We start from the raw sequence: 27,309 nt of genomic DNA on the forward strand, positions 1-27,309 counted from the left end.
TGCAGTGACGAGCATTGAGCAGATGACAGCCTGTTGATCGCGTGAAAAAAGATCTTATCATTGCAACGCAGTTTCTGCACTCACTAATGATTTCACCAATGCAAACATGAGGCATATGAATACAGTAAGAGCTTCGTTGTGCAGTGTAACAGCGTCATTGATTTCATAACGAGTGTTGGCAAGTGTCCATATAAACTCTCGCTGTGTGATTGACAGCTTGGACGATTGGAAAGGGATTGTTCTTTGATCGCTTTCTGTATATTAATCACAGTTTAAGTTAGATTATTTTCATCCTACTAAGAGAAACGATGTGAAGTTGATCGCTACTTCCATATTAAATCACTACTTGTACTTAATTACCGCTTGCTGGAATATAGTTGAAATAGTCCCCTTCGTCAGTATGAAACGCTGAGAGAAGCCTGCTTGATATTATCCCAGGTTAGAAAAACAGTCCGTGGTGAAATGGACAGAGCAAACTAACAACTTCGAATTAAACTTTTGCGGTATCCGATTATAGATAAACATCAACCACGTCTGTTGACATTTCGCCATCAATACGCCTGTGTTCCTGTGGGCGGAGGTTACGGTTCTAGTGACATCATTAAAGCAGGATGTAGAGGGATGTAGTCCAATCGAGCCGTTTTTTGTAGTCAACTTCTGTTAAATAAAATATCTCGCTTGGCATTGAACTTTGAGCTTTATAATTTTACAGATATTATTTATACTCTAACAACAACATTACACACTAACTAAAGTTTGAAACATGGGATCACGTAGAACGGGACCTTTAATACATAATGAATAACTTAGTCAACTAGACAATTTATTTTGTTCTTTTAAATTAAATTAAAATAATATAAAATATTCATGAAGAATCACTTGCAGAATCAGATGTGAGGGACACAGATGATACAAAATATTCATCGGTTTGAACTTTTGACCACCAGATGGCCGTTGTAAACTTGTGTTTTGAGTGTATACCCTGCCTGTCTGTACCTTTGGAAGTTTATCTATAATTAAACTCTTACATTGGAGCCTTCAGCCTTATTGTCTTCGTCTGCCTGCACTCACAACCCGTGACACTCATATTCAGTAGGCATATAACTGGTTTATGAAATTGCATAACCAAAACCCCACTAAATGTATTTTGTTTTTAATCATAAGCTCTCATTTTCCCATTTACTTGTCATGCAAATTAATTCAGTAATGAACTGAAATAATCACAAAGATCAGATTTATATCTGCCTGTTCCTGTCATCAGAAGTAACTCTTAACAATACTCTGTCATTATACTGAAAATGAGGAAGCAAAAAGAAGCGGTCTTAAAAATGCTAAAGAAATAACAGTTACAAATCATTCAACACAGTGGTTAGGGGGAATCTTACATAATTTCTCTTTGAAAAACCCTGTTAAAAAGTTTCTGTTTAGAAATATTCTCATATGGGCAACTTCAGATGGTGTATTTCTTCAGTTTAATTGATTTACTCCCGTGCTTCACATGTCAGTGGAACATATACAGTATGGCTTGTGGTGTCCTTCCATGCTGTTTTTCTTTAGAAATAAGCTGATTTTCTTTCAGATAGTTTTTCATTGACACTCAAAATGATGATGAAGATTGCTACAAAATTATTTTAGTGCAAACGAGTGGAAGAAGCCAAAAATCAATACAGTATCATTAATGTGATGACATGCTGAGGCACATGAGGCAAGAAAAAAGAGGATAAGATCTGAAGTACAACCCTCTACTGGCACCGACTGAATCAGTTTTCACATCAGTAGACTCTCTACAAGACTTTTAAACATTTCCCCTTTTCTGAACTGCTGAAGAAAATGTTTTGCTCACTTGTTTTTTGCTCTTTGTGCTTTTGGCATCTGATTGGTAAGTTCTAACCATTTCTATAGTTTTTATAAATATATTATAAATCTGTATATAGTCTGTGTTTTATCCCACATTCAGTGCATTATTTTTCTATTATCTTATTGACATATTAAATTATGAATTTGGAAGTCTTAATGTTCTAAACGTCACTCAGCTGATTCCATCTGACAGTACAAAGTATCTGCAATATAAATAAAGCTTATGTTCCTTCTGAATTTCAAACTGGGGAGAGCCTAAATCTGATTTAAACAAGACAAAGCGAGAGCATCAATACGTTGCTGGCTCCAGTTCACCCAATGGTCATCAGTATTTCATGGGTTGCTGAATTATACATATGCCAGAGCCAAATCTAAAGATAGTTATTCTTACTTAAATGTACCTGCTTAAATGTACTGATGATGAACTCCCTCTGTTCTGCAGTGTTTGGTAATTCAGATGCAGTGAAAACGGTGTCAGTATCAGTGACGGAGGGAGATACTATCACCCTACAGTATAATGATTCTCAGCTACAGGAAAATTATCTGTTATCATGGACATTTGAACGTCCAGAGAGTGTTATAGCTGAAATCAATAAAAGGGCTAAAATCTCCCTCACACATGATGGTGTTCCTGATGGGAGATTCAGAAACAGACTAAAGCTGGACAATCAAACTGGATCTCTGACCATCACAAACACCAGAACCTCAGACTCTGGACTCTATGAAATGACCATTAAAAGCAAGAAAGACAACACATACATATTTACTGTTGCTGTCTATGGTGAGTCCACAATTACAGGTTTGCTTCTTCTGTCTACTATTTATTACTAAATCAGCTTCTTAGAAGTGGCATAACTATGATGCTGTAGTACTTATTCACAGTGAAAATGTTGGATTGTTTCAACCAAACTTGGGTAAAATATGGACAAACACAAGTGTACGGTTAAAATTTAACTAAAACATTTAACCCAACTGATGGGTTTGTCCATATTTTAGCCAAATCCTTTTGATTACTGTGAAAGTCGTGTGATTTCTGTAAATGTGGCTCTGTTACGGCATAACTGTCTCGAAACGTTTCGAAATTCCAATGTTTCACCAATGTCACTGATGCATAAATGAGATCGCTCTCCAGCGGCCAACCATTGAACAAGTGTATAGTTTTTACCTGACCTCTGATCAGTTTAAAAAAATGACAGACGTTTTAATGAGGAATTTGTTTAAGTAAAAGAAATAACAGTAACCTAGTTAACTGTCTATTGGCCTTTTTATTGTACCTACGCCATCCATAAAACAAACCAAACAAGCCCTGAAAAATAATAAAAGAGCACATATAATACAGACACTTTAATATTAGATGTTAATTGCATTTGATAGATTATACTTTCAATAAAACATTTGCAATGGGTTTGTAAAAAACCAGCAGGGCTCAGGCGCTCCGAGTGCTTCGAAACGGTGAATCATTTTGTGAAGCAATTGGTTTAACTGATTTGAAGCTTTTATAACGTTTTTAATTAACTTTAATATTATTTATGCTGAAAAAAAAACACAAAAAAAACAAACATACAATTTAATTATATTCAAAGATTTAAGGCAGCAACTGAACTTAAGTTTTTAAGTTGAAATAGGTGTATTTTACATGCACAGATGCTCACATGTACTTTATGTAAAGATCCAGTTTTAGTCATTTTAGCATTTAAGTTTTAGAAAAATCCGGTAGTTTTCAGGATTTAAAGAAGTGTCACAATTATTGAGAAACATTACCTAATATGTGGGGTAACAGTAGAACCAGTCCTTTCCTTTTAATCATTTATTATTTGTTGTTAGTTATTCCCTACATATTTTTAATTCTCTTTATTTCAGCTTATCTGATTGCTCCTGTCATCAGCAGTGGCTCTTCACGATGTTTTTCACCATTATCATCGTGTTCATTGGTGTGTTCATCTGTGAATCTGGGTCATGCGACACTCTCCTGGTACAAAGGAAACACCCAGCCAACACACCCATGTGGGGCCCCAAACGGGCTGCAAATGGGCTGATATCCGGGGCCCACCTGGGCTACCCAATTGGGAACCCAGATAATTTTGGCCGCGGTTTCCGTGGTGGCCCCACATGTGTTAGCCCAGATGGGTTGATGATGGGCTCTTGATGGGCTCCATATCGGGCCCATATGGGTAACCTAGGTAGCTCCCATTTAGGGCCTACAGGAGTTTGCCCACATGGGTTGATGATGGGACCCAGATAGGTCATATCTAGGGCTCTTATGGGCCACAACGGGTATATATATGGGCTACCATATTTGTCTTTTTGGGTTACCTTATTTTACAGTAAACCCCTAAATACAAACATTATATGTAATCCACTAAACTATACTAAAATGTTAAAGGTATTCAATGGACAAAAACCAGTAGTTCACTTTTAAAGTTACTTTATTAAGCAAGTACAAGTATCACAAAACAAGAAAAGAAAAAAGTTAAAGAGATTATATATATATATATATATATATATATATATATATATATATATATATACACACACACACAAACACACGTTATATATGCATATCTGAAAAATTAACTATTTCACAAACAAAACAATAACATTGCAGCTTCTCACTCCTCTGTTGTCGCTCTCCCAACGGCCCTTTGAAAAGAGAAAATAAATCAGTCAGCCATTATGCTACTTTTTAATTCCTTTTCACAGTTCAAACAGATGTGTCAGGTTAGCCTTTTGGTGCCCCACATCAAGTGTATCTAGATAAGGGGTTTGCAAACCTGTCCTGGAACACCCCCTGCACTGCACATATTGGAGGCACAAAATGGAAATTTTGACCAACTTTTCCACTTTTGAAGTCATTTCTAGAAATTACTGCTCAAATAAATAAACTAAACTAAATCAGTTTTGTGAGGCACCTTAGTGTGTAAACGCTGCCTGCTAAGTCGTTGCCTGATAGGGCAGCGAGGCAATGAGTCAGCTGCCTAAGTTTTCAGCTGCAGACTTTGTATGTTTCCCTCATCTAATACACCTGATTCACCACATTAGCTCATTAATAGAAACTGCCAGATCTGAAGTGGGTGTGCAGTACTGAGGGTTCCCAGGACAAGTTAGAAAATCAAACATTTGCCCATCATTCATCCAACTCAAATATTGCTTATCACTTGACATGTAAGTAGTAGCAACTTTACAAAGTCTGCTCGCTCTAATGTTGTTACAGAACATATTTCTCCTGGTTTACAACATTTGCACTGGCTCTTAGTTAAATTTTAAAAACTAAACAAGTTGGCTCCTTTATATCTTCTTCATATACACTCCCTCCACTACATCATAAGATCGGCTTCTGCACTTACACTTGTTCTTCCACGCACTCAGACAACTTCCATGGGGTCACAAGCTTTTGGTTGTGCTGCTCCTGATGCCATCACTTCCTCTTCACTTCTTGCCCACTGCCTGTACTATCCTGTATACATAAAAGCAAGAAAACTCAATACAAATTAAGTCATATACAAGATTTTAACTTTACAGTTCAATTAGAGTCGGATAGAAAACAAGTATACAACACTATCCATTCTAAAACATTTTATGTATTCAGATGTAAATTTACACAAGCCAATTCTTCAGAGCCCCAATGTGGAGTTGTAAAAAATTTAATAATCCCATGTGTCAGTTACGGTTACTATAATGATAAGGTCGGTCATGATTTCATCCTTAAAACAGATGAAGAAATCAACAAATTTTGGTGTTGAGCTGAGAGGGTTGTGGTCTGTTGCTCTTTGACATATCTTTCAATGCAGGTTTATATTGTTTCAACAATTTTTGCCTGCCCCCTGGGGGCTCCGTATATTTACATTTACATTTACATTTATTCATTTAGCTGACGCTTTTATCCGAAGCGACTTACAATTGCTATATATGTCAGAGGTCGCACGCCTCTGGAGCAACTAGGGGTTAAGTGTCTTGCTCAGGGACACATTGGTGTCTCACAGTGGATTCGAACCCAGGTCTCTCACACCAAAGGCATGTGTCTTATCCATTGCGCCACCACCACCCATATATTTTATATTTCTGATAATATTTGTGGAGAAACATTACACTGTTTTAATTCCAAATCATAACCATAAATTACTGATTAAAAGTAATTTAATAAATAAAGTAAAATAAAAAAAATAACACAAAAGGCCAATGAATCCGTAGTGCAATGTAGCAGCTAAAGAATAATCCTCCACCAAATTGCCAGTAATCAGCTGGTCCTTGGCGAATCTGAAGAGGGTAAAGAAATTATTCAATGAAAAGTCCTTAAAAAGCAGTATCTTTTTTTTTTTTTTACCATTCCTTTAAACAATCTTAAATTGTAAAAATGTTTACCATTATAACATTCACACAATATGAACTGAGTAATGTCATCTTTGAGACTGTTACTTATTACACGATTAAAAATGTAAACATACACAAAGCATGGCAATCCCATCAGAAATGTGTATCATAGCAAGGGAAGCACACAAAAAAAGCCATTTGGTACCAAAATCAAACCATCAAATAATTTTACCTGCAGTCGAATTTATCCTATTATGACACGTATGATGGTCTTTCCCTTAATGGTTTCCAGTGATTAAAGAAAGGACTGATGAAGGTGACATGAATCCACTTTCAGTGAGCCACTTCTGCAGAAGAAAGACAAAAGGACAAAAAGTTACTCAGACTTTCTATCAGCAACATTAAATGTCTTACTTTAAAGGTGAAAATCATACTTCATAGCCTACTATGTATTAATCCCAGTGTAGGTTTTTGAACAGTGGGTAAAATTAACTTACTGTAACGGTACGTTCACACGGGGCGTCAGCGTCAACGCTTCCCATTGACTTTGAATGGGTGACGTCAAGCGTTGCCGAAAAGAATTGTGGATCCGTCGGCGGCGCTTCACTGGCGTTGCTCGCGGCAGAAGTTGAGAATTTTTCAACTTCTGCCGCGAGCAACGCCAGTGAAGCGCCGCCGACGGAAGCGTCAGCCAATCAGATCGCTCTATGCAAATACAGTAGCCAGGCGGCAGCCAATCACGTTCATCCTGTTCAAGAGCAGCAAACTGAGGACAAATTTTTAAATGGAGGAGAAACTAATTATTGCGGTGGGCAATCACCCGGTCCTTTATGACCATTGAATGACAATGAAGCTTGTTGTTGAGTTCCTGTCTAATTTCATTGGCTGACGCTGCTATGACCATGGCGTCAGTGCCAAACTTCAGCCACGCCTTCCGTCAAGCGTTGACGCTGACACCCCGTGTGAACGTACCGTAAAAGTTAACGTTAGTTGGTGAATGGGTCTTTCTGTTGGGTGTTCTCCCCAGATAAAAATTATTCCAATGCTTGATCTAAAAAAAAAAAAAAAAAAAAATGTAAACAAATATATTTTCAATATCGTTATCAGTGTTTGAAGAGGTTATGTAAACATACTTTTAACGAATAAATTACTGTTTTATCACTTTACTCATTCCCAGGCTTTTGTACCTCTCATGCGTTTAGCTGACATTAAACACACAACGTTACCAAAAACAAAACACAGCAATGTCAGATGGTACTAACTTACATTGAAATACGTGCTTCGCAGCAGTACATAAACACACACAGAGATAACTTATTTAACGTTATCGAGGTTGCAGTAAGACTGTTACCCGTGTCCCTAAACGTTAATTTAACTGACTGTTAAGGACTGAAAAATGTATTCTTACCTGATATCGCCAGTATTTTTACAGACCACGTACGACCCCTTCCTCTGTTCACATTCCAGCTTTTGTTCTTCATTGACATATCAACTCAAATTCGCTCATAATGCAAGAATTCAACAGGCAGATATAAACTATTCCAGGTCTGACCGAGTAATCAACGCAAGCAGCAGCTGCTCACCGACCGAGAGTAACGGACGTATTTTCAAACTTAAAATAGGCGCTTAGAGCTGCGCACACTCTCATTGGACAGTTTCCTGGAAGACAGACAGATTAACCAATCATGCTCATAGTAAAACGGTGAAACAACCAATAACAATATTTTGCGCGAGTTAACATAGCGGTGTATTGAGTTTTATTTGCAGTCTGTATTATTATTTAATTAATTAGTCAAATGACATGACACTCAGTGTATGAATACAAATGTAATAATGCAATGTAAACTGTTAGGCAAGCAGACAGTTTTACCCTCTCTTGAGGGTAAAACTATTATTGTTAATAATGATACTTATATTTTAACATATACACTGAAGAGCTGTTATGATAAAAAAAATCATGAAATGCTAATTATCACAATAATGTTAAAAGTCAGATATTTCTGATGTATGTTGTTTCAACGTACAGATCTTGTAAAAATGTCAACGTTGATTTAGAAGTGTTTTTGTTCATCTTTTTCAACAACAACTGACATTATTTCAACCATATTTCAGCGTTGAAGGTCGGTCATGTGCCGGCTGGGATGTACTCATATCCCATTAGCGAACCACCTAGGCCCCACAAAGGGAGCCCAACTGGGTTTGCCCATGTTGGACTTACTCAGTTGACCCAAGAGGGCCCCAGATAAGATGCCCATTTTGAGCCCATGTCCACTCTGTACCTCTGTAGCTCATTTGTAACCCATATGGGCCCCAGATAAGATGCCCATTTTGAGCCCATGTCTGCTCTGTACCCCTGTAGCCCATTTGTAACCCATATGGGCCCCAGATAAGAAGCCCATTTTGAGCCCATGCCCACTCTGTACCCCTGTCGCCCATTTGTAACCCATATGGGCCCCACATAAATGTGTTGGCTGGGAGTTTATTGTCCAGCATCAGTAGGTCTGATCTAGAAATCCATCTCTCTCTACCTCTGGAGGTGAAATATCAGGATAAAAACACCTACAGCTGTGTGCTGAACAATCCCATCAGCAACCAGACCACACATCTCAACGTCACTCAATTCTGTCACACATGTGCAGGTACCACAGCACTGTTATTAGTTGCATTTATTCACTGAATTAATCTGCTGATTGGTAGTTTGAGATAAATGAGCTTCTGTCATCATTTACTCATGTCTTTCTAAGCTATTTTTACTTTTTTTCCTGTGGAGAAAAAATGAGTTCATGACAGAGACTAAATTCAACTTCTTGAAAATCTCAATTCTGTTTTAGTTGATTCTTCAGAAGGCCACGCCTCCCGTTGTGATTCTGTTGAAGCCAAGCGGCAACCTCCCCGTCTCTCTCTTGAAACCAACACGGAAGTGAGTTAAACTGCAATTCATTGACTGGCCGCTTGGCCTGGCTGCAGAAGTGAGTCAAATCTGTATCTCCCTCATGTTAAAATTACCAACTTTACAGCAGAAAAAAATATGTTTACAGCCTGGATCTCTATGTGGCTTTGGTCTATACAGCTAATTTTGCCCTTCATAACAACTGTGAGGGGGGTGAATTATTTTATAACTCGTCCGTTTAGTTGATTAATATTTAAATTTAAGGGTGTGGCCAGTGGCCACTTGAGTGACAGATGGATTGCCGCTGTCAGTGCTAGCCGTTTGTCTGCTGTTACTAGCCGTCACTTCACCTCAGCAAATGTTAGCTGCTGAACTTGCCATCTCTGCAGTGTTTGTGCTTTTTTTCGGGATTATTTCATACAATTTAATACTTGGGTACAAAGCCCACGTCTATGGATTCCGTCGTTATCGTTCGAGAGAGCAACCAGCGCTGTATTTCAGTTGTTTTCCTCCGTGAACCTGCACTAATGGATGTCTGACAATTTCGTTGCTTTTTGTGGTTTTCAAATTTAAAACGTCAATAAATGCTCGTTCGTTCTGCTCTCACGGAACAGATGGATTATAATATGCTTATGTACCGTCAGATGAAATCATGCAGGCGTCGGCGCTTTCTCCGTCCATGCAATAAATGCACATGAATGAGCGCGGATTTTCTAGCGCATTTACTTGCACTTCAAAGGCAATTTATCTATCTATTTAACCCATTTGAGAGACGGCCAAAATCAGAATTTAAAATGGACTGAATAAGCTCTCTACGAACTTGAGCAATGCCGCGCTGACGGACCATGAAAGAGTGACGGACATGTATGCACATAAATCACTGTCACACACAAACACTCTCTAAGTAATACACAGTCTCACTTGTAACCATGTCTTTTAACTATTATAATGTTTCGAAGGGCAAAAATAGGAACGTTTAATTGGCTTTACATCATCAGCTAACTCGATCACGTCGAGCTAGGTGATTTCAGATAGCCAGGCTCCTCAGCTCCACTCACGCGCCCCGCCTGTTTGCCTATTTTCTGTTATCTGGGAGTGACGCAAGGCCAAGATGGCGACGGCCGGCTCCGCCCACTTTAGGCTTCAAAAATGCTCTTCAGAAACCTACGGGTGACGTCACGGACACTACGTCCATATTTTTTTACAGTCTATGGTTGAAGCTGTGCTCCGATTGGTCATCACTGCACTGATGGGCGTGGCTGCTGCGACTGCTATGCTCTTCTGATTGATGACGTCAGATCGCATAGAATTTATTCAGTGAAGCATGTTTTGGAGAGGTATAAAGTCAACATTTCTGTCAACATACCTGTGAATTTAGGAAGATTTTTGCATCTGTTTTATCATTGTATACTCTACTGTTTTGGAAAGATTTAGACATGTAGCCTATATTCATAGAAAACTGTGAGGAGTGAAATGGAAAACATGAAATGCTTGAATGACTGATATTTTAGTTAAACTAACAAAATTATGTTATGGTCAGTTTACTTCTGTTGAAAATAATGCCATAGATCTAAAGGAAGTTGAGGCCTACTGGAGCTTAAAATGCCAATTAACATTGACATTAACATGAAATGACATTTACAGTTATGCATTTGGTAGATGCTTTTATCCAAAGTGACTAACAAAGACGTCTAATAGCCGTCCAAACACAGCCCAGACGTCTAGGCTAAAACAAGTAAAAATGTAATAGACGTCTAAACCATAGCCCAAGAATAGACTAGTCATCAATTAGATAACTGTAATAAAGGATCCACTGGAGGCAAGTTGAGAAATGAGAACCCAAGTGCAGTTTATTGTAAATAAAATAAAACATGAAACAAAAACATGGCGTGGCATGAAAACAAAAACCAAAGCATGAACATGAAACTTTGCTCAACAGCAGACTACAGGAAACAATACTTGACAAAGACACATGGCAAACATGAGGGCTTAAATACACAGACTGACAAGACAAGGGACACCTGTGAACAATGATCAGACAATTAACCAATGACAAGACATGGCAGGATCACATGACAAACAGGGAATCACATGGCAGACATGGAAACAAGACATAAACAAACCCAAAACGTGACAATAACGAAGAAATGAAATGAGTGAAGAAAGGAAACCAAACACCTTTTAATCACTGTTTACTTTGCTTACATGATAGTGTAATAGCAATTTTTTATCTCTCTGGGAAATACAGCATCTCAGGGTTAAGGAACACTCAAAAGGCAAAATTGTAATAAAGAGAAAAGGCTTTATTCTCTGAGGATGCGTTACAGAGCCGCAGCCACCCGGCTTGTAAGATACAATCCTATAGACTCCATAAAATACAAACATTTTATACAGTTTCTTGGCAAAAACTCCTCCTTCCCCGGCTCCTTGTAAATTTCCAGAAAGATATCCTTTATCTTGAGCTGGTTTGGACTGGTTTTTTACCCCCTGGTGCAGATCACCCTGTTCTTTGTCCCTGAGACACCAAAAGGCCTTCATTTATGACCTAAATTGCCTTCTGTTAGATTACCTCCTGCTTCCCCTAAGGGGAGGGCAGGGGACCCCATGTTTATTTGCTAAACGACCCCTGTATTCTCCTGGCCGGATCCTTTCTCGTGCCCAGGTGCAAATATTTTATCACCCTGTCTTCCTGTCCCTTCTTCAGCTGTTAGAAAACCCTCATAGAAGCACATGGTCAGATGATCGTACACATAGTTAGATCAAATCAACAAGTTTAAATGAATAGAACACAGGAACAATGAATTTTTCATTAACAATAGAATATCAAACATCTCGCAAGTTATTTTGGCAAAAACTACAAACTACCAAATTCAAGGTTATTTTGGCAAGTGGGTTACTCATAGCCGGACTATATCGGGTCTATAGTTAATCTAGACGGTCCTTTTTCAGAAGTGTTTATTCTTTAGGAGTTTGGCTCTAAATAAATACATTTATTTTAGCTCTGACACTGAAATTACTTTCTGAAGCCATCAACAAAAACCTTTTTTCACATAGCTTAATGTTATTTTTTAGTATTATTTTTCTTTATTCATTTTCATAATAATTTCATAATGGATTTTATGAGTCAGAGTATGTTTAGGTGGATGGTGAAAGACATAAATTGTTTGCAATCTTCCATTGAGAAATGTGATTTATTAAAATTGTTTGACAATTCTCTCATGAAACTTGGCACAAAAAAGCCATGAGCCATCTTGCAACCAAAGACTGAGATGCTCATTTTATACCCAATCGAGATACCCTCAGCTTTTGCCAATTCACCTGCTTATTGTGGGCTGTTTCTAAACAGTTTAACTTGGATATTCTATAATCTTATTTTTATTTTGCCCATCTCAACTTTTTGGGAGTGTGTTGCAGCCATCAACATCCAATTTGTTTATCTTTACAGAATACAATTAATTTGGTCTGTGAAAACATTGCAAATCTTTTCTTTTGTTCTTTTGTCTTTTTTCAGCTAAATAAAGGTTTAAGAAAATTAACAAATCACTGATTCTTGATTTTATTGCACTTCCCAACTTTTCTGGAATTGGGGTTGTAGATAAATGTTTCATTATGATGTATTTTGGTTTATTGATCTTAATCTTCTGAACCTTTTGAAAGTCAGTTAAGGTATCATTGGACCTAAAAGTGTTGTGCTGTAACAACTACAACAGCAATGCTGCAAGATATTGTGGTGTCAGGAAATAAGAGAAGGAGGTTGTGGAAGAGGAAAAAGTTTTGACAAAACAGACTTGTGCAAGACATGCTTCTTTTCCATGTGCCAATATTGATAATCCTGGTGTCTTTTAGCAGGTTAATGCTCACCTCAATTTACTACATTTATCTGTAAAATATCACTGACTGATACAGTAGCAACGCCTGTGAACTAATGTTATGAAGTATACAGAGAAAAAAACGTATGTTTCTTAAGTTTTTATCTTCAAAATGGTGTTGTTGAGATGCAAGACAATCAAGCAGACGAGTTTAAGGGTAGTAGAGAAGTTTAATTGAGGATTACACAAAGGTGGAAAAACATCTGTCTTTCTTCCCTCATTTTGCTCATTCACTAGTTCTTTCAATGCTCAAAAAGATTTCAGTAGACTAGCTGAGAAAGCACGATTACACAGAGACATGCATGAAGAAGTGCAGGATATAACATCAACTTAAAGAAATAACAAATTTGTGTGAACAAATAACAAATGAAGTGAATAAATGTTTGGCAAATTAAACATCTTTAAGTTTTTTTTCAGCCTATATCTTCTTTGCATCAGCTATGCCTTCTTCATAATGTACAGGCCAGCCTTCTGCACACCCCAACACAACGTAACGAGTGGACTTCTTCCCTCTACCATATTCACATCTTGGGGGTCTCAACCCACTTTGTAATTTGCATGTAATCACAGGAAAAGGCTGGTTGCTCTTAAACAGATTACCGTCCTGATGAGTTCCTCCTTTGCCACAAACTGCTTTAATATTATTTGAATTCGCTTGTATGAAGGTGTTGACAGGTTTGCAGCCATCGTCAGCTCCAGTGATGCCTCTCTTTCTGATTTCACTGGTACACTTCTGCTCACTCATATCAGGACCGAAATGCTGAATAAGGAATTTTTGATACCGGGGCTTTATATTGTCTGGTTGACCATGAGTGGAGAACGACACACACAAGACCAGCAGCAGAATCACAGCAGACTGATGAATCTCCATGACCTGCTGAACAATACACACATCAAAACACCTTTACTGACATTAGACTTACTAAAGCAGTTTGGTGCTTTTGACTGTACTTTGTTTCCCTCTGAATCAAGAAAAGTTCTAAAATGCTTAACATTTAAAACCAAGGTAAATCACAATCCCCATAAAATAAATTTGCCACCACAAAAACACATTCTCAATGTATGTTGCTTGCTTTTTTATTCTTATTACTCAATGCTTTGAAGATTATTGACCACTTTTTCCCCAAAAAAGATTCTATACATGTTACATAAATATAAAATGTGATTCATGTGAACTGATACTCACACAAGTTGCAGTCTCTGGGATAGTAAACCTCTGGCCTGTATTATGATGCACCTTCACAAAGTCCAACCGAATGCAGTCAGGCTTGATCTTGGGGTTAGATGAATTTTCAGATAGATGCAGATCTCTAAGTTGTCAGTCATCAGTTGGAAACCGGTTTCTCAACATCTGTGATGTGTATCAGATCTCGGGAGAATGATCAAGCAGACACAGAGACAGTGTAATACCATAACATTCTCAAGGTTATTAAGGAAGAGGGGTCATATTTATACACAAGATAAAGCAGAATCATCCATGTCCAGCCCATCCAACGATAGTACTCCAAGGTCAACCCTACCATATATAGCATGTAAGAAATATAACAACAACGGTTAGATGTTCAAATGTATGTGCGTGTCTTGAGTTCCCGTTTGTGTGACAATGTATAAGTGTGTTCAAAGTGCATTAGTGTGTTGAAAACAGGTTACACAACACAATTGTCAAAAGTGGAGCCTAAGAAATAATAAAATATGAAGACGTTGTATCATGACATTGGCTTGAAAAAAGTGAACATGTGCAGTTGTTGAGGAGGTATATCTATCTGATTTCACCTATAAATTCTAATTGTGTTGTAGTAACCAATCAGGTTTATTTAACAAAACCAGAGAATGCTGTTTTAACTTAATTGAGTTACATTGACCCATCATTCAATTTCCATTAAAGCTCAGGATGGACACATTCGACACATGCTCCTTGATGATTGGGGAATTTTGCTTCACTGAGAAATTGTGATTTGGGGTTCTCATAAATAAATATGAAAAACCCATAAAGCAACACTTAATTCAAACATTTACTCTCCTAATGCCTTTGGCTTGCTCAGTTGGGGTTACTTAATTTAATTAATCAATCAACAATACTATTGATCAGCATTATCAAACATGGATGTTTTACACTAGAAAAAAACACTGATGTACTATTTTATTTAATACTGTGAAGCTGCTTTGATACAGTCTGTATTGTGAAAAGCGCTATATAAATAAAGTTGACTTGACTTGACTTAACTTGACCTAATGCTGTCTCTTGCAAAGCATGCTGGGAACTACAGATCAACTGCCCAGGGCCGCATTTCTCATCATTCCAAGGAATGCGGCTGCTGGTGAACTGGTATGGAGGAGCTCACATTTTTTAAATACCCATCTCACCTCCTGCCAAGTTATCCTCTGCTTGGCCAAAAGAGGATCTTACCCATTATTGAGAAATCACCTCATGCACACTGGTAACTGATCTTTCCCATTACAAAACCTTTGACAGTTTACTTAAACAGAGTCAAGTATTTTCAGGGGTGTAGCCATCATTTCAGAAGTGAGGGGACAGAAATGTCAGGTGTAATAGTTTTATCTGAACTTTGTCTAATTGCGGATACATTTTTTTCATCCCATCTCCTGCTTTTAATTCGATAAGAAATCAAATCCACTGCTTAACAACCACTAACATCTATAGTACCCCCCCCCCCCCCCCCCCCTATTTTTTATGACTAATATGTACTTATGTACTACAAACACTTGTGCATTAAGTCCTCACGGATTTTATACAATGTAAAAAAAGATCACACAATAAGGAAGAAAATATACAGTATCAAAAAAAGACCAAGTCTTTGAGGAAGCGAGTCCGAGTCGAGACCGAGTCTTTAGTAGTCGAGACCAAGACCATAAAAACATGGTCTCCAGTCTCGAGACCGATTTCTGCTTTCTCTGACTCGACTCGGACTTGTTCCTTCAAAGACTCGGTCTTGACTCGGACTCGACCCTTCAAAGACTCGGCCTTGACTCGGACTCGACCCTTCAAAGACTCGGTCTTGACTCGGACTCAGCCCTTCAAAGACTCGGTCTTGACTCGGACTCGACCTTTCAAAGCCTCGGTCTTGACTCGGACTCAGCCCTTCAAAGACTCGGTCTTGACTCGGACTCGACCTTTCAAAGACTCTGTCTTGACTCGGACTCGACCCTTCAAAGACTCGGTCTTGACTCGGACTCAGCCCTTCAAAGACTCGGCCTTGACTCGGACTTGACCTTTCAAGACTTACTTTCAGACTTACAGTGATAGTTCACCCAAAAAAATGAACATTCTTACACAATGGAAGATATTTGGAAGAATGTTGCAGATTTCGGGCCCCATTGACAACCATATTATTTTTTCCCCCTATAGTCAGTAGTGCCCAAGATCTGCTAGGTTAATGTCACGGGTGACAAAATGCTGGGAAAAGCGGAACCTTTCTTTTCTCTTTCTATGTCCCCGAGGGGAGTTATTTTGGTGTAACACCTCACTCCGGTTCCGGGTGTAGCGGAGATATTGCGCAAACTAATTACAGCTGATGCACGACAGGTGGGAGGGAGAGAGAGGAGCGGTGTTTGTACCGGCTTTCGGCTTCACAAGAGGAGGATAAAAGAGCCATTCAGAGTCGAGTTAGTGCGAAGGTTGGAACTGGTAAAGGTCAATCGGTGTTCAGTTGATCAGTTGTTTGGCTGGGTCTCTGTCGTTGTGTTTTGGGGTAGAAGATCGCCGGTTTGGACGCTTACATTGGACGCTGTCATCCTGGAAATTCGTGTAAGTGAGGAACTGCCATTTGAGTCTGTCGTTTGGAGCTGCTTGTGGAAAATTACTGGATTGAATTGTTGCTTGGATCTGCGCTGGAAGAGGAAAAGAGAAAGATAAGTGAACTAAATTACATCGTTGAAGCAAATGTAAAGCTTGAAACAAAGACTGTGAATGTGAAACTTACTATTGAGGAGGACATCTGTTTCAGATGCGCTGGAGAGAATGGAGAGTTGAATATTCCCATTGAAATGCATGGACGAAGCGAGTTTTCTGATCAGCCCTACTGTGTGTGAGTGATTTGCAGTTGTTTGCCTTACCTGATGCACGCTGAATTAATGCTGTGGATTTGTAGTGGACACGAGTGCTGTGTGCTATGCTGAGAAGAGTCTCCCAACGCCTGCTTTCATTCTTGTGAAATGATCTACTTGTCCTCATCCAAAATTCAGAACGATGCAACTGAACTGGTGAAGTAATGCTTTGTATTATCCTCTCTTCCACTGAGTATTGTTGTGAAGTAATCCCTTATTGAAGGCTCCTGTTAACCCTCTCTCTCTCTGAAATTACAAGTCTCGTGAAGAACCGTATGGCTGCGGAAAAGTCTGAACCGTTATACTTAGTGATGGAGCCCTGAAGATGTATAACATCGCTGATAAAGTCGCAATTTCCTTTTTATGTCTTGACGAGAGAAACTGTTGTTGAGAGAAGAAACCTCACCTGTTACCTACCGTCTGAGTTTTGCAGATGTGCAGCAACGCTGTGAAGTGAGTTTTAAAGTCACAATTTCCTTTTTATGTCTTGACGAGAGAAACTGCTGTTGAGAGAAGAAACCTCACCTGTTACCTACCGTCTGAGTCCTGCAGATGTGCAGCAACGCTGTGAAGTGAGTTTTAAAGTCACAATTTCCCTTTTATGTCCTGACGAGAGAATCTGCTGATAAGAGAAGAAACCTTACCTGTTACCTACCGCCTGAGTCCTGCAGATGTGCAGCAACGCTGTGAAGTGAGTTTTAAAGTCACAATTCCCCTCTCACGTCCTGTTAAGAGAATCTGCTGTTAAGAGAAGAAACCTTACCTGTTACCTACCGCCTGAGTCCTGCAGATGTGCAGCAACGCTGTGAAGTGAGTTTTAAAGTCACAATTCCCCTCTCACGTCCTGTTAAGAGAATCTGCTGTTAAGAGAAGAAACCTTACCTGTTACCTACCGCCTGAGTCCTGCAGATGTGCAGCAACGCTGTGAAGTGAGTTTTAAAGTCACAATTCCCCTCTCACGTCCTGTTAAGAGAATCTGCTGTTCAGAGAAGAAACCTTACCTGTTACCTACCGCCTGAGTCCTGCAGATGTGCAGCAACGCTGTGAAGTGAGTTTTTAAAGTCACAATTCCCCTCTCACGTCCTGTTAAGAGAATCTGCTGTTGAAGAAGTAAACATTACTTGTTACTTATCGTTTGAGTCCTGCAGACGTGCAGCAACGCCGTGGAGTAAGCCTTCCTAGCCACTATCGTTCCATTGTGTCCCGAAGACAGTGGAAAATCGTTTCAGCGGCTACTCCGGTCCAATAGCTCGAGAAGCCAGGAGTTGCTCATTCTTTCTTCAAGTTGATTATTATTCAATAAAGATTGTTACCTTTGAACCAAATTACCTGCTTCCTCTTTTGTCCATCTGTTGCGTGCCTGTGGTGTTGGCTCCTCACGGTGGTGTCTGGAGTCAGGGGCGGCTGGTCATCCGAGTCCGCCCCGGCCTGCACCGGTGACATTAACATTCTTCCAAATATCTTCCTTGAGTCAAGACAACACTATTTATAATGCACTGTAATTGAATTACTAGTAATCAACCCCTGTATAAATACTTTACAAAGAGGACATTCATCTGAAATGTTACCCGAGTTTATGCAGGTGTGTTGTTTGAGACCCACTACACCAGTACACTCAATATGATTATTGATACACAACCTCAAAAAGAACAGCGATCTACAAATACAGAATTATTGAAAAAAACACATGAGAGATACTTACTGTCTATAGTTAGCAGAAAGAGCCTTCAGTCCTGTCACAAACAAATTATGTTCAGCTAACTTCAGGTATCACCTTTAAATACTCAGATATGAGCAAATAAAAGTGTGATGTTTGCAGTGAACAGCCAATCACTGAAGAACAAGAGATAAGATAAGAGATTATCAAAGATAAAAGCCCTTGTGAAAGTGAATTTAATTTGGCCCTCAACAAGGTAAAAATAACAGATATAAGCTTAATTAAAAGCTTAACATAAAATAATATTTTTATCAAAATAATATTATTGCTTGCATATAATGCATTCTTCCATCTTTGGTGATGATTATAATCAAATCTTTATGTTTTAGGCCAAGCCTCTGTGTTTCAGTGAATGATAAGATATTTCTTCCCAGGGATGAACGACCAATAGCCGCGTTTCCACTGTCGGGCCAGGGCCGGGCTAGGGCTAATAGCGAGCCGAGCCGGGCCAGTGGCCTCGGGCCTCAAGCACCGGGCTTGCGTTTCCACTGCCGGGCCATTAGCCCTGCAGCGCTGCCCTAAACCCCGCCCTTAACACGCCTTCCTGGATCAAACGTCATACAACCCCACCCATTTCAGCGGGAATTATGATGTTCATTCAGGCAGGAAGTTAGAAAACTTAGATTTTAAGAAGATAGCATGTATTAACTCACCGTCCGCGGCTGCCATAGTGTCCCGACTTGTCTCTCCACTAACAGATGGACGGTGACCCAGCACACCGTCCATCAAGTCGAACCATGGAAAGTTCCTTCTCTGGGCACCGCTTTGTCCATTGTGCGTTTTAATCGCCTTGTACTGCGCCCACAACTTTTTTTTTTTTTTTTGAACTTGAAGCGTTGTTCACTGAATGCTTAGCTTAGCAAGTTCAGCAACGATGTATTTTATAACGTCCTCGTTTCTGCACAGAGGAAGCTCCCGAAAAAAAAGTTGCTTTATTTTATGATAGTCCGGTATAAAGAGACGAGACGTGGGCTACTGACAGATAAAATAAAAACATGACTGTGATAGCCTTTATGATTGGTCGGATTTCTTCAAGCGTATGTTTTTTTACTATGCGTAATCTTCAAGCGTTTACTATGTTTACTATGGTAACGGTTAGCGCTACTGTTCGGACGCTCTTGCTTACTGCTCCGCGTTTTGCTCTATCGCTTTTACATTTTATCTCCTATTTTTTCTAAATTTTATTTCCTTTATTTTATTTCCTTTTATCACCTAATTTTAACTTCAGCAAATCAGCACAGTGCTCATACGACAAAGTTTGGATTACTACAAAAACTGAGAATTCTTTTACCCGACCAGCTTACATACCGGGAAAGGAAAACACAACTGCCTACAAGGATAAGAGAAAATGCCTCTTCTGGAATCTACTTGCTGCACTAACTGCCACAGACTTTTACAAAGAATTGCAGTTCTAGAAACAAAGTTACTTACGGGACCACCAAACCAGACGGAGCACACAACAGAGCTTCGTCATGGACACCCTCAGCATGTAGCCGGTGAGTCCCATGAAACTAGTGCTCCTCGACAGGTAGAGAAACAAGCCGATCGACTTACTAATCGATGGCACAAACAGGGAGCGAGACCCAAAGGCACTCGAGACATCAGATTGTCACGAGCATCACATATTACCGCAGTAGCATCCTCTACCCCAGATACAGCTCTGACAAGGATTGCAAACACTGGTCTGCTACCACTGCCTATACATCTTGAGAACAGATTTGAAGTACTAATGAATGTAAATGAGGAATCCACAAATGTGATGAATGTGATCGAACACAGACTGAATAGGCCAGTAGCTAACACTGATGCTAACTGGCGCTCAAGGTCGAGCAGACAGCGGCACTCAGCTCAGAGCGCAGCCGAGCCCAGGACTCTGATAGTGGGGGACTCCATAATCAGAAACATTAGCACCAGGGATACAACTACGTGCTGCCTTCCACAAGCAACAACTTCTGATATAAACAGGGAACTTCAGAACATTCTAATGAAACATAAGACTGCTAATCGACTCATCATACATGTGGGGAAGAATGATATTCATAAAGAGCAGTCAGAACTCCTTAAGAAGGATTTCAATAAACTTTTTGAAACACTTAAAAGACTGAAAGTTCAAACATTCATCAGTGGACCACTACCAGCAAGAGGAACAAACAGGTTTTCACGGTTGCTTGGGCTAAATACATGGCTGCAAAAAACCTGCAATATAAAAGCAGTGAACTTCATTGACAAGTTCAATCTTTTCTGGAGTCAACGACAACTGTTTCATCGGGATGGCCATCACCCAAACAAACTTGGTTCAAGAGTGTTAAAGGACAATATCTACTTCTCCCTAAATCATCCTTCTGCGGTTTGTGCCAATCCACTCAATCTGAACGGCACACACACACCTGGACACAGTATGAATGACCACGGGACTTCACTTCAGCAGCAAAATGGACATGATAACACCACTCCGCCACAACAACCTCTGCTCACGGACACAATCTCAGCTGAGCCCTGCACACAGAGCTCACCACAGACAGCCATATCAGAACTGCTTGAAGATTCAGCACCCAAGGACGACTTCCTGGAAAACAGCCAGGGAAGCCAGGACAGCATATTACAGCCTCCTATAACACCAGAGCAACAGCCCCTTTCACCAGACACTTTCTCCCTCTCCCCTGCAACGCCATTACTGTGCTTCTCACAGAAAATGGAAGAACTGGTGCATGCTGGAACCAGACTATCCCACTCTTTTGCTGCAAGCCCCCAGATACCAACTAAAAAAAGACAGGCACCACTACCACCAAAGCCTGCGGGCCGAGCTCGCCCGCCCCCTCCTCCTGTGAGAGCTCTTCGGCCTCTGCCACAACGCCAGGGCCCACACCCTCCTCCTTCTGCTCGAGGTGAACCAAAAACAACTGATACCAGCTCTCAGTGATATGTGTCGGGTCCCCGTTTTGATAACAGTAACTTTCTCAAATGTTTACAAAACAAGCGGGAACCCAGTGTGCCTGTATCTTTCTCTATTGCTGTTCTATTACATGATAGAAAGTCTAAGGCCTTCAATAGCCGTACAGCAAACCCAACTAATCTGGTGCCTATTACACGTCAAACTAATATTGCTGTGGGGAAAAGTAAGTCTGTTAAGTTAGCTCTTTTAAACATTCGCTCACTTAAAAATAAATCACTTCTAGTCAACGACTTAATAACCACAAACAACCTGGATTTTATGCTTCTAAATGAAACCTGGCTAGAAGACAGCTGCAGTGCAACAATCCTCAATGAAGCAGCCCCTCCTAACTTTACTTTTATGAGTGTCTGCAGAGCTGTTAAGAGAGGTGGGGGTCTAGCTGCTCTTTTTAAAGATATCTATCAATGTAAGCAAATATCATTTGGGAATTACTTGTCTTTCGAATATCTGGGTATTGTGTTAAAAGGTGCTCCACGCATTTTACTTTTCATTATTTACAGGCCTCCAAAATACTCTCCAGCCTTTGCTGAGGACTTTACAGAACTGTTATCAACAATTACCTCAGAGTTTGACTGTTTTGCCATTGCTGGAGATTTTAACATCCATATAGATAATGCAGAAAACAATATGGCCAAAGAAATCAAAACTGTTTTAAAAACTTTTGATCTGACTCAGCATGTACATGGACCCACACACAATCGTGGACACACTTTAGATTTACTTATCAGTAAGGGTCTAAACATTTCATCGATTTTTATTAAGGATGTAGCACTGTCTGATCATTTCTGTATTTTCTTTGATATATTGATCTCTCCTGCCACTGAAGCTAGATCTGTGTCTGTCAAGAAGAGATGCTTAAATGAGAACACTAGTGTCCTATTTATGAAGGCTATATCTTTAACACCAAGCATATCTGCTGACTCTGTTGATTTTCTCCTTGATTCTTTTAACTCAAAAGTTAAAGGTGTAATTGATGATATTGCTCCTGTGAAAGTCAGGAAGAAGAGTGGCAGACAAAAGGCACCTTGGAGAAACTCAACATATGAAAAGACAATGCAGAAAAGCAGAGCGCATGTGGCGGAAGACAAAACTTGTAGTCCATTATAACATCTACAAAGACAGCCTTCATGCTTTCAATATGGAACTAGGCAAAGCTAGACAGACTTTCTTCTCAAATATTATAAACAGTAATTTAAACAACACACGCACTCTTTTTGCTACTGTAGAGAGACTGACAAACCCCCCAAGCCAGATTCCCAGTGAAATGCTCTCAGACAGCAAGTGCCGTGAGTTTGCTTCTTTCTTCTCTGAGAAAATCAATAATATCAGAAAGGTGATCAGCACATCCTTGACTTGCGCTGGGGTCAGACAGATCAAACCACCTGAGAAAGTAGTTACTATGTCTGATTTCAAAGAAATTGATGGCAAAATTTTGGAAGAAACCGTACAGCACCTTAAAACATCAACATGCGCCCTTGACACACTTCCCACATCGTTTTTCAAAAGTGTGTTAAACAGTTTAGAAGCAGATCTTCTAGAAGTGGTAAATGCCTCACTTCTCTCTGGGAGTTTTCCAAACTCCCTGAAAACTGCAGTTGTCAAGCCCCTCCTGAAAAAGAGCAATCTGGATAAGACCATATTAAGCAACTATAGACCAATCTCAAATCTTCCTTTCATAGGTAAGATCATTGAAAAAGTTGTCTTCAATCAGCTGAACAAATTCTTAAGCTCGAATGGATACTTTGACAATTTTCAATCTGGTTTCCGACCCCACCACAGCACAGAGACAGCGCTCATAAAGATAATAAACGATATTCGCTTAAATACTGACTCAGGCAAATTATCAGTGCTGGTACTACTCGACCTCAGTGCTGCATTTGACACTGTCGATCACAACATACTTCTGGACAGGCTGGAAAACTGGGTGGGGCTTTCTGGGATAGTCCTAAAATGGTTCAGGTCATACTTAGATGGGAGAGGTTATTATGTGAGTATAGGAGACCATAAGTCTGAGTGGACATCCATGACATGCGGAGTCCCTCAAGGCTCAATTCTTGCGCCACTCCTGTTTAACCTGTATATGCTCCCAATGAGCCAAATAATGAGAAAGAACCAAATCTCTTACCACAGCTATGCAGACGACACACAGCTCTACTTAGCCCTATCGCCCAATGATTACAGCCCCATTGACTCCCTGTGCCAATGCATTGATGAAGTCAACAGTTGGATGTGTCAAAACTTTCTTCAGTTAAACAAAGACAAAACTGAAGTCATTGCGTTTGGAAACAAAGATGAAGTTCTCAAGGTGAACGCATACCTTCACTCTAGGGGTCAAACAACCAAAAATCAAGTCAGGAATCTTGGTGTGACACTAGAGTCAGAGCTTAGTTTCAGTAGTCATGTCAAAGCAATAACTAAATCAGCATACTATCATCTGAAAAATATTGCAAGAATTAGATGCTTTGTTTCCAGACAAGACTTAGAGAAACTTGTGCATGCTTTCATCACCAGCAGGGTGGATTATTGTAATGGACTCCTCACTGGCCTTCCCAAAAAGACCATAAGACAGTTGCAGCTCATACAGAACGCTGCCGCCAGGATTCTGAGCAGAACCAGAAAATATGAACATATCACACCAGTCCTCAGGTCTTTACACTGGCTCCCAGTTAAACTTAGGATTGATTTTAAAGTATTATTACTGGTATATAAATCATTCAATGGCCTAGGACCTCAATACATTGCAGATATGCTCACTGAATATAAACCCAACAGATCACTCAGATCATTAGGATCATATCAGCTAGAAATACCAAGGGTTCACTCTAAGCATGGCGAGTCTGCTTTTAGCTATTATGCCAGCCGCAGCTGGAACCAGCTTCCAGAAGAGATCAGATGTGCTCCTACTGTAGTCACATTCAAATCCAGACTCAAAACACATCTGTTTAACTATGCATTTACTGAATGAGCACTGTGCCAATGTTCGTCCGACTGTTTGTACTGTATTTTATTTTTTATTTTTTTCTAAACTGTTTTAATTATTCTTATTTCTTTTTATTATTTTAATTTCTTCTATGTAAAGCACTTTGAATTGCCATTGTGTATGAAATGTGCTATATAAATAAACTTGCCTTGCCTTGCCTTGCCTTGCATAGTCTTTTGCATCACAAACACAAGGCATTCAAACATGAACGCGAGTTAAATTATTTTAAAAGTCTTTAATGCTGACAGAATCATCCGGCGCTGCCGTCTCTCGACTCAGGTATACTCCGCCTCTGTTCGTAACCACTCCTCTAGCCCGAGCTGGCCCGCTCTGGCCCAAGGTATTCGACGGGCCAGAAATCCTGGCCGTTGGCCCTGAGTAAGCCCCGATCAAGCCCCGGAAGTGACAGTGGAAACGCGACTGGCCCTGGCACGCACTAGCACGGCCCGGCCCTGGCCCGACAGTGGAAACGCGGCTATTGATCATCAATGTCAATTTGTTTAACCCTAATGAAAAAGAAGTATATTTCAAGTTTATTTTGTGAAGTAAACTTCAATGTTATAGTGTATTTTAAAGTATACTTTTTGTAGAAACTATACTAATTTCAATATACTCGTAGTAAACTTGAAAGTAAACTTATATTTCCATACTGCTTGGCACTAAATTGGCCTACTTTTTTATATAAAAGAATGTTTACGTGTACTATAAGTGTAGTAAACTTTTAAGTGCACAACTAGTTCACAACTACATTTCTCATTTGCACTGCATCTTCACATGTCTGGTTCACTATCTTTGTGGGGACTCTCCATAGACTTAATGGTTTTTATACTGTACAAACTGTATATTCTATCTCCTTACACTAACCCACCCCTAAACCTACCCATCACAGAAAACTTTCTGCATTTTTCATTTTCAAAAAAATATAATTTAGTATGTGTTTTAACCCATTTCCCTCGTGGGGACCTCTGGCTGGTCCCCACAATGGAAGTGATCTCAGGTTTTACTATCCTTGTGGGGACATTTGGTTCCCACAATGTAATATAAATCAAACGCATCCATCGCCTCCAGCGTTTGAGTTATGCAAACGTGGAGGCGATGCAGGAGCATGGTTACGCGTTGATGCCTCCTATTGAGGATTCCTTCGCCAGCTATTCAGCAAAAAAAAAAAAAAAAAAAAAAAAAAAAAAGGGCTTGGTGTATAGTTGTAGATGGAAGGAAAGAAGTATATTAGCTTAGGTGCCTATATAAGCTAGCTTTTAACAGTATATGTTGTAGGCTTCCTCTCTATATGAGGGTCGTATTGCTGAGGCCTCCATATACTTTTTGCGTGCTTCAGGCTTCTTCTACTCTAGAGTCATCCTGTTGAGGCCTTCATGCAAATAGCTAGCTAGCTTTTGTCAGTATATGTAGTAGGCTTCCTCTCCATATGAGGGTCGTATTGCTGAGGCCTCCATATACTCATTGTATTGCTGATATATGTGATAGGCTTCCTCTCTATATGAGAGTCTTACTGCTGAGGCCTCCATATACATGTTGCATGTTTCAGGCTTCCTCTACTTTTAGAGTCATCCTGCTGAGGCCTTCATGCAAATAGCAAGTTAGTTGTTTGTCAGTATATGTAGTAGGCTACCTCTCCATATGAGGGTCGTATTGCTGAGACCTCCATATTGTATTGTGATATATGTGCTAGGCTTCCTCTCTATATGAGAGTCGTACTGCTGAAGCTTCCACATACATACAGGCCAGAGTCCTAAAAAAAAAAGAAAAGGGGCTCAGGGCTGTACTCTCTTTAAGGAACCCCTTTCTTGATGCGGTATCCAGGCCTTGAGCTAAAGCTCGGCGTTGGCCCTAGGGAGAGGTGCTACTGTTAGCCTGACGTGTAAGCAGTAGGGGCTGTTACCTGGGTTATTGTATTGGTCAGGCATCCTCTTAGCATGGCGGCGTGGGTATAGCGATCCCCATAACGTCGATGACATATTGTCGAGGTTCCCTTCGAAAGGGAACGTCTCAGGTTACAAATGTAACCTTTGTTCCCTGAGAACAGGGAATGAGACAATACAGTACGTCTCCCTGCCATGCTTTCGGTTCTGCTTGCTCAGTCCCTTCAGACGAAGAGGATGACATGTTCTCTGGACGCTCTATTTATACTTCCTGCAAGCCAGGGCGTCACGTCATGGCTGACGCAGGCCAATGCGATTGGTGGGTTTCCACAGGTACTTCAGTCATTGGTCACGCTGAGGCGATTCCCCATAACGTCGATGACGTATTGTCTCGTTCCCTGTTCTCAGGGAACAAAGGTTACATTTGTAACCTGAGACGGTCTCACCTTTAACTTTAAGGTTTTGATCCTCAGGATTTTAATACTCAGATGTGAGCAAATAAAAGTGTGATGTTTTGCAGTGAACAGCCAATCACTGAAGAACAAGAGATAAGATAAGAGATTATCAAAGATAAAAGCAACACAACTTTGTGAAAATTAATTTAAATTGGTCCTAATATAAAATAATATTATCAAAATATAATTTATTGCATATAATGCATTCATCCATCTTTGTGATGGTTATCAAATGTTTTTGTTTTAGGCCAAACATCTGTGTTTTGATGAATAAGACATTTCTTTCCAAGGACGAATGACCAATATCAGTTTGTTTTCCCTTACGAAAAAGGAGT

General features: G+C 39.8%; 2 long non-coding RNA genes across 2 annotated transcripts in view; one reads left to right on the forward strand and one right to left on the reverse strand.

Moving 5' to 3' along the window:
* The first annotated feature begins 1,645 nt into the window (after positions 1 to 1,645).
* LOC309476343 overlaps positions 1,646 to 27,309 on the forward strand; it is a 216,821-nt gene continuing 191,157 nt past the window's right edge. The window contains exons 1-3 of the long non-coding RNA XR_014198027.1: positions 1,646 to 1,879; positions 2,300 to 2,638; positions 3,718 to 3,861. This is a non-coding gene — a long non-coding RNA (uncharacterized lncRNA). The remainder of the gene's footprint in view (positions 1,880 to 2,299; positions 2,639 to 3,717; positions 3,862 to 27,309) is intronic.
* LOC309476339 lies at positions 13,075 to 14,539 on the reverse strand. The gene is made up of 2 exons (XR_014198020.1): positions 14,111 to 14,539; positions 13,075 to 13,798 (listed from the first exon to the last, which is right to left on the reverse strand). It is a non-coding gene; the product is annotated as an uncharacterized lncRNA (long non-coding RNA).

The sequence above is a fragment of the Leuciscus leuciscus genome (genome assembly GCF_965113295.1).
Source record: "Leuciscus leuciscus genome assembly, chromosome: 15".
In the NCBI taxonomy this organism is placed as follows: domain Eukaryota; kingdom Metazoa; phylum Chordata; class Actinopteri; order Cypriniformes; family Leuciscidae; genus Leuciscus; species Leuciscus leuciscus.